Raw genomic sequence first — 12,106 nt, forward strand, 5'->3', positions numbered from 1 at the left:
ACCCCCCCCCCCCCCCCCCGGCCCGACGCCCGGGCCGCGCGCGGGGAACCGCCGCCGCGCCGCCATGTTGTGTGGTGGGGGTGCGCCGTGTTGGGGTGCGGAGCGGAGGGATCCGAGGGGACGCCCCCGCCCAGCACACCCCGTGTCTGCGTTTTCAGACCCGGCAGGTCGGCATACCAGAACGAAACAAAGCCAGGTGCTGGCTCTGAAAGATTGGCGGGGATGGATTGCAATGGCGGGACGGGCTTTAGGGCATAGTCACCCCTTCGTTATCAGGCATTTTCTGCCACAGTTAGCCCCGAGATCACTGCTGGCTATGTTAAAACTGATATAAACAGGAAATATATGCATAATGGAACATGCTGAACGGTAGCAATTGCTAAATCGTTTCTATCTGTGCAAAGGCAGTGTAAAATGGAGCAAGTTTGGGCTTCCTTTGCAAAGTGCAGTCACTAAGATTGGGCAAGAGATGTGATCAGAAACTGTGAACTTGAGGAAAAAGGGCGTTTTGACTTTCAGAACTCACACTCTCTAACCTTGGAATGGTTATAAAATGGTTATATTAATTTGGAACCACAGTCATTTTTTTCCCCAGATCTGTTAATATGCTAGGCAGTCCCAGGGAGCGTAAAACTTTGAGCCGTGCTCTCCAGCATTTGCATTCTGCACTTTCTGTAGGTTCTGTATTCTGTAATCAGAATTCTAACAATCTCCTCAACAGCATACAGACACAAAATCCACAGACCCAGATCAAACAGCCTCCCATCTGGTTGTATGATTGTCAGACATGCATTCTTTTCTATTAACTGGTTCTCGGCATTTTAAGATAGATGACTACCCAATGCTGAACTGTCTCAAGTTTCCAGACTGAGACAGCTTTGTAGAAATGAGAGAAAAATTTCATTACAATTGGCCTAGCATGGAATTTATTCTTAAAAAGTTTGGTAGAATATACTTGTAGACTTCAAAACTAGTACACCATCATTTGAACACTCCTTCATCTACGTGATATTCTCCAGAAATACCAAACTTTTAGTCCTGGTAGTTATAGCTAATCAGTCATATTAGCTAATCAAAGTGGCTGATCAGTCACTTGGAGTCTGCTGATGACATCTCTTCTCAGCTCTATAGTGTTGGTCAGCTACTGACGTGCGGAAATCAGACTCTATCTATAACCTCGGAATGGTTATAAAGCAGGTCTGTTTATTTGGCGCTGCGCACACACGCCAGGCGCAAGGGGGATAGCTCCACCTAACTTGCGCACCAACGGTTGCTGGCAGCGTGCTTCTGTCAGTGGGACAAACCCACCTTCATTTCATTTCCCCCGTAAGTCTCTCGCAGTCATCAGGTCTCCGAAGAATCAGTCAGGTAGGTTCCCGTCTCTACTCTCTATTCGTATCGGTACTGGAGTCCTTGGGCGGTCGTCCGGCGCTCTCTGGTGGTCTTTGATGAAGGGCAGAAGTCTTCCTCGCTGCTAATCTTCTGGCCTTTCCTGTCTTTGACAGACTTCATCGGTCAAGCCAGTTCTTGCTGGTTCCGTTATCTATGCATACAGTCTTTTACTCCCTTATCTTTGAGTCATTAACCTACGATTGTGCCACCTCAGACCTAGGAATCACCATCTTTTGTCTTGTTCCCTGTCTCCCTGCAGAGCTCGCTCTAACATCCCTGCTGGAAGGAGAACGCTTTCTTACCTGAGAGGACTACTGTGCGTGGCTGTCCTGTGTCTCCATTGATCAGACTCACAGGAAAGTGAACCAAATGAGGACGAAACAGCTTTACCTCTGGACGTATCATAGTATGGATTGAAATGGGACCTGTAAGAACAAAGTGCATTCTCGAGTGAGTCCTTTCCCATTAATTTCCTTAGTCACTGGGAAACTCTTACAGAAAATTCAGGCAAACAATTTCCCTGCATGGAAACCTCATTTCATCTGTAAAACGAAGCATTTATCCTGGGATATTCGGTTTTTCCACATGGTACAAGCCTTCCTGCTCTCACTGTCCTCGGTTTTTCTTTTCTTCCTAAAGTTCATTTCTCTGGCAAAGCAATGCAATCCTTGAATTAAGACACCTGCGAAAAACGTAAGAAACTTCCTGGTCAATACCTTTCTTCAGACAGCGTCAATGATATCACAACAACCCAGCCTTATTTAACTTTTTCTTTAAAATATCTACCACAGATTCTGTGTCATTTTGATGCAGACCAATCCCCAGCTTGTTCATCTAAATCGAATTTGTTGCATATTAAACAGATTTTTTTATTATTTTTATTACAGCAGAAGAAAAAACGCTCACTCTAAATCTTGCTGGCTTTCCATCGCATCAGATTGACCGAGACACCCTGATTCCTTGTCTTTGTTTTCTGCAGAATTCTCCTGTCTCTTTTGGTTCAAGTTCAACTGGTAAAAAGCTTTTCACTGGTTAGTACACTTAGCTGGTATACATTTTTGTTGCTTAAGATAACTGTTGTCATCATAGTTTTCAATAGAATGTTGCCGTGATCTGTTTTGTAAGGTCTAGAAAACAGACCCCACTCCAAAAAAAAAAAAAAGAATAAAAAAGAAAAAGATGCTTAGTCTTTTAAAATAAAATACTTATTCATTTGGCTGGATGGAGGAAGTTATATTCTATCCATGTAGACTGTACTCAGTAAAAGTTTATGTAAAATTCTGCTGACAAATGGCAGAATCCAGCTTGACTGCTCTAGGAGAAACCCAGTTTATTTGGCTGCAGCTCTTCTTAGAACACTAAAGGCTGCATCTCTATTAGATGCTGGGATGGAGCAAGAATGTAGTTTTGCGATAAAACTCCAGTAATCACATTTACTCCATCCAGTTGTAGTTTCAGAGAGGATTAGTGGTACTTGAATGAATGTTCTCTCTAAAGAAACAGAAATTAAAGATCTGTTTCAGGTGCGAGATCGATGTATTGCAACCCCTAAAGGGGATATATAAAAACCCAAACTAATCACGGATAGGTTTGAGTGAAATTTTGCAGGCATTTTTGTCCAATGGCTCCAGTTGAATCTAGTCCAAAGCTCCTAGATGCTGGAACCACATGATGAATATGTAAGGCCTTTAGCCTTAGCTGCTTTGATCTACTGATCTTCTCCAATTGGACTATATTACTTGTTACTATACCTCCAAGGGAACAGAACACAGTTTGGATAAATTCACAAATCTAGAAGGAGCTCTGGCAGAAACACAGGTCTTCCTTGCTACCATCCTCATAGAAGGTGCAGCAGCCACAGGGCCACTTCATTCATTCACTCACAGAGCACCAATAACAAATACCCATTGTTGTAATATTCATTTGTTGCAAAACTACATTATTGCTCCATCCCCACATCTAATAAAGATGCAGCCTTTGATGAATAGACTTTCTTTAGTGTTCTAATAAAAGTCATTGCTTATTAAGTTTAACTGCTTTTACAAAGAATACTAATCTGAGGTCTGTACAATTTGCAGCACAGTGGTTGACCCAGATATCCTCAAGGGTCTGTCTGGAACGGTACTAGCTGGTAATAGTTTTGTTTCAGATGTATTTCAGCTATGCCCATTGCCTAGCACGGAAGCAGCAGAAAATGCCTATTTACTGTTCTAGATGTCCAACACTCCATTTTAATTCTTCTTGAAGCTAGGGGTCCCAGCAATCCAGACCAGATGCCCAGCCTCCCAATCTAATGCACGAGCAGAGGGGCTCTCTGAAACACCAGCATAGACCAGGTAAGAAATACCTTGAAAGCAGCCCTGTGGAGAAGGACTTGGGGGTACTGGTTGATGAGAAGCTCAACATGAGCCAGCAATATGCGCTTGCAACCCAGAAATCCAACTGTATCCTGGGCTGCATCAAAAGCAGGGCAATGTGAAAAAAAAAAAAGGAAAAAAAAAAGGAAAAGGAAAAGGCCTTAACACTGTGCAAGGCCTTCTCGGCAATAACTAAAACATTGGAGTGAAGCCAGGATTGCTCTGATAGCATTCTTCATGATCCAGCACAACGGACTGCTCTCGCAAGATCAGGTTCATTTCTTCTGAACCAGTCCATATTTTGGAGGCTCCCGTTTCCTTAAAAATCTCCAAATTCTAACAAAATACGTCATTCGTGCTTCTGTCAAGTACACACGGATTTCTTCTGTTTTATCATGGACAGCGAGCTTAGGGAGACTGAAATCTATACCTCAGTAACGGTCTTTACAGCCACAAGGGAAGATGGAGCTCAGAGACACTCAGCCAAGGAAACACTTTTATCACATGTGCAAGAATCAGTTTTGTTGTTTCTGAGTTAGCTTACTGTCTTTGTGAAGACCTCATTTCTTCAGCTTCTCCTACGTTAGACGTATTACTGAGTGGGAAAGCAATTAGTACTTAATACTGTAATACATTAACCATTCCAAATCCAACAATTGTGATTTTCTCAGACATTGAGAAATAACGTAAAGAAAAGCAATGTAGTATGAACCGTAGTTTGCATTGCTATGGTTATTATTACTATTACCATTATTATTGTTACCATATGTAAAAAGATAAAATAAAAAAGATGATATACATATACTGTCAAGATTTTTTTATTTTTAAACTTGCTAAAATGTACTTCAGATGTAATGCAGTGTTGATTTTCTGTTATTCTATTTGAATGACGGTTTTCCCGCCCTCAAAAATGAAAACTGTTATCGTGGAACATGTGGTCAAGAAGTGTGACCGAGAAGGCCAAGAGCATCCTGGCTTGTATCAGAAACAGAGTGGCCAGCAGGACTAGGGAAGTGGTTGTCCCTCTGTGCTCGGCTCTAGCGAGGGCCGCACCTCGAGTACTGTGTTCATCGAAGACATCGAGGTGCTGGAGCGTGTCCAGAGAAGGGCTCCGAAGCTTGTTAAGGGTTTAGAGAACAAGTCTTGTGAGGAGCGGCTGAGGGAGCTGGGGTTGTTTAGCCTGGAGAAAAGGAGGTTCAGGGGAGACTTTATTGTGCTCCGCAGTAACCTTAAAGGAGGCTCCAGAGAGGTGGGGATCGTTCCCTTCTCCCAAGCCCCAAGTGATAAGACAAGAGCAAAAAACCTTAAGCTGCGCCAGGGGAGGTTTAGGGTGGTTATTAGGAACAATTTCTTCACCGAAAGGGTTGCTCTGGTAGGTTTACGTGGCAAGGGTTTGGTAGCAGGGGGCCACAGGGGTGGCTTCTGTGAGAAGAATCTAGAAGCTGCCCCACGTTAGATACGGGCCCCGCTGCTGACCAGAGCCGAGCCAATAAGGTATGTTGTTTGCACCTCTGTGAGAGCATATTTAAGAAAGGGGAAAAAAAAGTAACAAAAAAGACTGCTTCACAGCAGCTGGGAGAGAGAGAGGAGTGAGAAACAGCCTTGCAGGCGCCAGGGTCAGTGAAGAAGAAGGGGGGAGAGGTGCTCCGGGTGCCAGAGCAGAAGTCCCCTGCGGCTTGTGGTGAGGACCATGGTGAAGCAGGCTGTCCCTCTGCAGCCCATGGGTCCCACATGGAGCAGATCTCCACGCTGCAGCCCGTGGAGGAGCCCCCGGTGGAGCAGGTGGATGTGGCCTGGAGGAGGCTGCGGCCCATGGAGAGCCCCCGCAGGAGCAGGCCCCGGGCCGGAGCTGCAGCCCGTGGAGAGGAGCCCACGCAGGAGCAGGGGGTCTGGGGGGAGCTGCCGCCCACCCGTGGGGGACCCGTGCTGGAGCAGTTTGCTCCTGGGGGATGGATGGACCCCGTGGTACGGAGCCATGTGGGAGCAGTTCTTGAAGAGCTGCTGCCTGTGGGCAGCCCCCTCACGATCAGTTTGGAAAGGATGGCATCCCGTGGGAGGGACAAAGCACTGGAAAATTTTTCAGAAGAAACAAGGTGTTTAACAAGGAAGTATGTAGTTTCCTTTTAAGGCTTCCTGGATAACTGTGGTTATTTCATATTCCCAACTCGGAGGAAGAGAATCGTTGATTTCACCTTCTTTTTTCTTATAGGGAAATAAAAGGTCAACAGCTCTGAAAGTAAGAGGAATGTATCAGAATCAAGCTCTTTTTGTCTGGAATCCCTTCTTAAGGAAAAGATTTATCACACGCCTTCCACAGATGTATGGTAGTAGAGAATAATTTTTGAACTAATCTAATTAAAGTCAATTGGGGGATAGTGGTACTTCTCTAATTGTTTCTGAGACATACGCATTAGCAACAGAGAGTGTTCGGTTGTCATTGCAAGGGGGCCTACGGTAACGGCTTCCGAAACAGAACTGAATTATGTCACAGTGGCGCTTTGGAACAGCTGCCTCATTCGTGGCCACACAGCCCGTCCCAGCGCACGTCGCCCTCCCGCTACGCCATGGAGCCCCCCCGCCGCCTCAGCAGCCCCGCAGCGGATGCCCCATGGCAGAGCCGCGGCAGCCGACCCGCCCCCGAGGAGCACGAGCCCGCAGCCCTCTGCCCGCACCGCATCGGCGGGGGAACGGCGCCGCCAACGCCAACAGCCGCCACCGCCGCGGGGGCTTCCGGTGTGAGCGTGAAGTTGTGGCAAGAGGGATTTCCTACTCCTAATGTGACCCGGTGGACACCAACTTTCCTAGTAGATTGCTGATGTTGCTGAGGAGGCAGCAGTATCAAAGCCCTGTTGATGAAGATACATCAAGTCTGGGGAGGCTTTGGCATTTCTCTGCAATGCTGCTCCCTGATTGTGACCCGACTCAGATTCTGAATGAGGCAAAGCAAGCTAGAGGAAAACTGTATGTCCTGGTATTTTTTTTTTATTTCTTCCTTCTTCACTTGTAAGAAAATCTAAATCTTTAAACCATTTGTTTGAAAACACGGTTTTATGGAAATGATTATGGGTGTGCTCCTTAACCTTGTCTGGAACCTGTTTAACCTCGCTACAGTTATAGGAGACCTATGTTCAAATTTATGCTTACCATGATAAAGCGGTATTCTTTTGGTATTCTTTCCTTTGATGATCGCAGGTGAGGTTGAAAAGAGTTTTCAGTATGATTCTTCTTTTCCTTTGCAGTATCCAAAACTCCATATTATAGCTGATCTTCATCTCTGATCTTAAGAGCTTCACAGGCCAAAAGAGAATTGAGATGAGGAAGGCAATAGAGAATGCTGATGAATATTTCCAATTACCACCCGTAAGTTTTGTGAAAGGAGCAGGTGCATTTCTGTAGTGGTAGAAAGTTTAGTTGGAAACACTTCATAAGTCCGTCAAATACAATTCATTTTTCTCAGTTAGAGCGATCACGTTGTGTAGACTACTGATAAGGTATTTGTCTGTAGGCAGCTGCCAACCTGTACAGCTAATCAAATTAAGCTATGAAACAAACAAACAAACAAACAAACAAAAAACGTAAACATGCAGTTTATTGAGTCCAACTGTCTCATTTCAAATCTCATGGGTTTAAACAAGTTTTGGGTGACTCCAGGGCTGGGTTCCCAGGGAGACTTTCTTTCATTCCTGGCAGATCAGCCATAAGGACAATACAAGGCCCTGGTTAAAGACAATCTTTAGGCTGCTTCTAGATCAACAGTTTATTTGCTTATTCCACGACCTCATCTCCACTTGCTTAGAAGTTGTGAAAATTGCAAGTACGCTTAGTGGTTTTCATTCACACTGTGTAAAATTGTAAGAATTTTCACTGGCTATAAAAACAGAAATGACAAACAGACCCTCCTCTGGGTCTTCAGAACGCTCATAAGGTCACCCAGACTGGCTAAGTAGAGATGCTCAAGTATAGATTGAATATAGATGCAGTATAGATGGTGGTAGAGATGCTCTAGCATATACGTGACACACTTTGACAGCATCTTTTCTCTGACAGCAACTTATGTCTTGGCTCTTCGCATCAAGCCAGAGCAGTTTCTTTGCCTCCGGAACCTGCAGACTGACCTCTCGTGTGTATCTGTGGTGGACTGAGGGTAACGTTTGTAACACACACTGATGCTGTATTCACTGTAACTTTCAGAAAAGAGAGCAAGAAGCTAACCTGCATAGCAGTTTCTTAGGTTTCTGTATGTGTATATATATATATGCGTATACATTTAATTATTTATTTACTTATTTAAAGATATCTTTTGTTCTCTAAAATGAATCCTCTGACTGTTACTAATGTATGGGACATACCTTGACACTATAATGGTGTATAAATACTTTTCATCTCATCCTTGCTATTGTTACTGTATTTAAAAAATAATTGTGAATATAATTACCTGCTCTTATTCTTTTTAAAAAATATATATATACATACGTATTCTATTATAAAATCCTATAAAATGGAGTGAACTCAAAAGGAAAGAGAAACCAATTTTAATTTCTAAATTAGACATCTAATCCTGATAGATTCACTCCCCTCCAAATATAGCTCAACAAATGAAACAGTAAAAATTCACATAATATTTCTTTTATAACAAGATTTCATTGCACAATAGTTCTTTGCCTAACCCTGCAATAACCCCATAGGCATTGCAATTGCTTACTTGTTCTTCTCCTTAACTTGTTTTTAGTGTTTACTTTTCTAACCTATCCTTAATGTTCCAACATTGGATTTATTTACCTCCTTAGATATCAAGAGAATAAGGCATTTGCTTCATAGGACAGTACTTTGATGCTTTCCAGGGCTAATGGCCAAAGTTCTCAAAGCACTTTTCATCAGTGATTTATCTATTTCTCAATCTTTCCGTCTTCATTTAGAACTCTTAACTTAATTTAGGTATTAGGTGAAAAGGAAGCCCCAAACCAGCTGAAGCCATATCAGACACAGTAAGGACGTGCGTCTGTTAGGAAGTAATTCAGAGCGATCCCATGGTGTACTTTAGGCAGATTTACTCTGGTCCTCTGGACTAAGCATCCCCAAGGGCTATTTCAAAGCTCTCTGAATGATCTGTCATTATCTCTTACACTGTAGTCTCCATTAGGAAAGGGTAAATATTCATTGCCCATGTGGAAAGGAACTACTCATTTAGTTGTTTCTACCCAAAATCTCTTTATTGTGTTCTATTTACAGAAACCACTTGGCTAGCCAAACTAAATCATTGAAAATGGAAGCAGTGGAACTACTTCAAAACCGTGCTTCTGCTTCTAAGCAAAACTGCACTGTAGGTGGGGACATAGCAAGAGGATGTGTCCAAGGCAGGGTGGAATTGAAAACCACCTGTCCGAGCCACAGAAAGAAGTCAGCGATTCTCAGTTTGAGACTGTTGCTTGACTAGTAAGACAGCAGCTGGAACGCTTATGATTACTGCTGAAGGATTCCCATGAATCAGCCAGTGATACAAGCTATGAGAACAACTGAAGCGATTTGAAGTTACGCTTCTCCCTGTTCTGCATTCAAATTTGTGAAAGAAAGGAGAAGAGAGGAGAACAAGACAGGAGAGAAGGAGAAGAGAGAAGAGGAGAAGATGGGAGGGAAGGGGAGGGAAGGAGAGTGAATGAAGAGAAGGGGAGGGAAGGGGAGGGGAGGGGAGGGGAGGGGAGGGAAGGGAAGGGAAGGGAAGGGAAGGGAAGGGAAGGGAAGGGAAGGGAAGGGAAGGGAAGGGAAGGGAAGGGAAGGGAAGGGAAGGGAAGGGAAGGGAAGGGAAGGGAAGGGAAGGGAAGGGAAGGGAAGGGAAGGGAAGGGAAGGGAAGGGAAGGGAAGGGAGAGGAGGGGAGGGGAGGGCAGGGCAGGGGTGGGGTGGGGTGGGGTGGGGTGGGGTGGGTAGGGTACTGAAGGGACATGTAGGGTAGTGTAGGGTAGGGGAGCATAGGGGAGTATAGGGGAGGGGAGAGGAGTGTAGGGGAGGGGTGTGTAGGGGAGTGTAGGGGAGGAGAGTGTAGGGGAGTGTAGCGGAGGGGACTGTAGAGCAGTGTAGGGGATTGTAGGGGAGGGAAGCGTAGGGGAGTACAGGGGAGCGTAGGGGAGAGGAGTGTAGGGGAGTGTACAGGAGTGTAGGGGAGGGGAGTGTAGGGGAGCATAGGGGAGGGGATCATAGGGCAGGGGAGTGGAGGGGAGGGGAGTGGAGGGGAGGGAGGGAATGGGAGGGGATGGGAGTGCTACCATAAATAAAATGGTCAAATAAATGACATTTTGGATCTGGAGCCAACTAGTTTTGTTGCCATTCATTCCACAACCTGATTTATCGCTGCAGTCTTTGTATTGCACAGTGCCATTGATGGTTTGGCATGCACAGAGGTGGCTGAGTATTTTCAGAAATAACTTTCCTTAATAACTGAATCAAGACTTTTGCTGTAATGCAAAAGATCGGGTGATTGATTAACATATGATTTCAGATTCTTGATGGGTCCCGTCGCAATCCTAAGTCCACGGGACTTTGGGAAAACGCCTGGGACACTCAGCCTTCCCTCTGCTAGACAAACAATACCACCTTTTCTCGCAAGATTTACATTTCAACAAGACCCAAGCTGAGCGCCAATTTTTCTCATGTCCTTTGTCAGAAAGCCCCCACACAAAACAAGTCATCGCTCCTACCTATCCGTCAATAGGAGGCTTTAAAAAGGTATTGGGGATAGGTTGTTCCCAATCTAAGGCCACTGTCTGTCCGCTGGGTGTTAAAAAAGCACATAACCGCAAGTCAGGACTCCCACCCACTTCCCGACACCACTGTGGCTCCATCACACGCACCCTTACACAACTACTTTCAACACAAAATACCCGGACATTTACAAATAAGACGTACAATTAGTACCGCTCCTGCCCTCCAGCAGCTGCGGAAACGACCCAGGTAACCCTGTCACAATTGTGAGGGGCCCGCTTACCCTTCTCCTGCTTCTTAGACTGTCAGTAGCAGGTCCGCCCTGGCTCCCAATACGGGGATGCAGCGGTGACCTCGGATTTGCTCGCTCTGCTCCCCAGATCGCTGGCGGCCGCCCTATCGGTCAGCAAATGCCCCCGGCCGCTCTGCCGGTCAGCCCGTAGGGTGCCCTGCTCCCGGACGGGGAGTACGCCGTGCGCCGGACGTCTCGGTGCGGTTTACCAGCGGCCCCGGCCAAGCGCGGGCGTCCCCTACCACCTCCCGGCCCCCTGTGTTAAACATCCCGTTTGGGCTCGGCTGCAGGAGGTCGTTGTCTGCTCCCGCGGGGAGCGGCTGGGAGCGGAGGCTCCTCCGAGGAAAAGAAATAAACAAACAGTTATAAAGCAGGTCTGTTTATTCGGCGCTGCGCACACACGCCAGGCGCAAAGGGGATAGCTCCACCTAACTTGCGCACCAACGGTTGCTGGCAGTGTGCTTCTGTCAGTGGGACAAACCCACCTTCATTTCATTTCCGCCGTAAGTCTCTTGCATAGTCATCAGGTCTCCGAAGAATCAGTCAGGTAGGTTCCCGTCTCTATTCGTATGGGTACTGGAGTCCTTGGGTGGTCGTCTGTCGAAGGGCAGAAGTCTTCCTCGCTGCTAATTTTGGCCTTTCCTGTCTTTGACAGACTTCATCGGTCAAGCCAGTTCTTGCTGGTTCCGTTATCTATGCATACAGTCTTTTACTCCCTTATCTTTGGGTCGTTAACCTACGATTGTGCTAGCTCAGACCTAGGAATCACCATCCTTTGTCTTGTTCCCTGTCTCCCTGCAGAGCTCGCTCTAACATCCCTGCTGGAAGGAGAACGCTTTCTTACCTGAGAGAACTACAGTGCGTGGCTGTCCTGTGTCTCCATTGATCAGACTCACAGGAAAGTGAACCAAATGAGGATGAAACAGCTTTACCTCTGGACGTATCATAGTATGGATTGAAATGGGACCTGTAAGAACAAAGCATTTATCCCGGGATATTCGGTTTTTCCACATGGTACAAGCCTTCCTGCTCTCACTGCCCTCGGTTTTTCTTTTCTTCCTAAAGTTCATTTCTCTGGCAAAGCAATGCAATCCTTGAATTAAGACACCTGTGAAAAACATAAGAAAATTCCTGGTCGATACCTTTCTTCAGACAGCGTCAATGATATCACAACAACCCAGACTTATTTAACTTTTTCTTTAAAATATCTACCACAGATTCTGTATTATTTTCATGCAGACCAATCCCCAGCTTGATCATCTAAATTGAATTTGTTGCATATTAAACAGATTTTTTTATTATTTTCATTACAGCAGATGAAAAAACGCTCACTCTAAATCTTGCTGGCTTTCCATCGCATCAGATTGACCG

General features: G+C 45.5%; 2 long non-coding RNA genes across 3 annotated transcripts; one reads left to right on the plus strand and one right to left on the minus strand.

The window, feature by feature from the left end:
* Positions 1-9: 9 nt before the first annotated feature.
* On the plus strand, positions 10-9,355 carry LOC310889598. 2 transcript variants are annotated; one of them, XR_014576634.1, is made up of 7 exons: positions 10-196; positions 1,652-1,842; positions 2,280-2,423; positions 3,640-6,710; positions 6,989-7,109; positions 7,797-7,893; positions 8,979-9,355. It is a non-coding gene; the product is annotated as an uncharacterized lncRNA (long non-coding RNA). The 2 variants fall into 2 exon arrangements; XR_014576635.1 differs by having other exon boundaries at positions 7,797-7,869.
* Positions 1,849-10,782, minus strand: LOC310889599. Its single transcript, XR_014576636.1, has 3 exons — positions 10,727-10,782; positions 6,894-7,139; positions 1,849-2,074 (listed from the first exon to the last, which is right to left on the minus strand). It is a non-coding gene; the product is annotated as an uncharacterized lncRNA (long non-coding RNA).
* Between the last annotated feature and the right edge of the window lie 1,324 nt (positions 10,783-12,106).

Source organism: Anser anser, assembly GCF_964211835.1.
Source record: "Anser anser genome assembly, chromosome: Z".
In the NCBI taxonomy this organism is placed as follows: domain Eukaryota; kingdom Metazoa; phylum Chordata; class Aves; order Anseriformes; family Anatidae; genus Anser; species Anser anser.